Consider the following 305-nt stretch of genomic DNA (forward strand, 5'->3'; position numbering starts at 1 on the left):
TTTTAATAGATGATTGGCAATATTTCGAAACTTCACATTGAATCCCAGAAATAACGAGTCACTCCGTATCTTCACGTGAAAGCCTACCATTTGAATTTAAATCGATCTGACCTTTACCTCTACGCAAGATGGCATCGAATCAAAGGCTTGTAATACATCTTTGATTTCAGCAAATCGAAAGCGAGAGGCCTTTTGCTTTTATAAACTAGTGATAACTGTACAGGGAAAATGATATATATCAAGGACTCGGTTCAGAAAAAATCAGTAATTAATGGAGATTATCACTAACTGTAATTGATTCCGTG

Source organism: Penaeus monodon, chromosome 25, assembly GCF_015228065.2.
Source record: "Penaeus monodon isolate SGIC_2016 chromosome 25, NSTDA_Pmon_1, whole genome shotgun sequence".
Taxonomy (NCBI): domain Eukaryota; kingdom Metazoa; phylum Arthropoda; class Malacostraca; order Decapoda; family Penaeidae; genus Penaeus; species Penaeus monodon.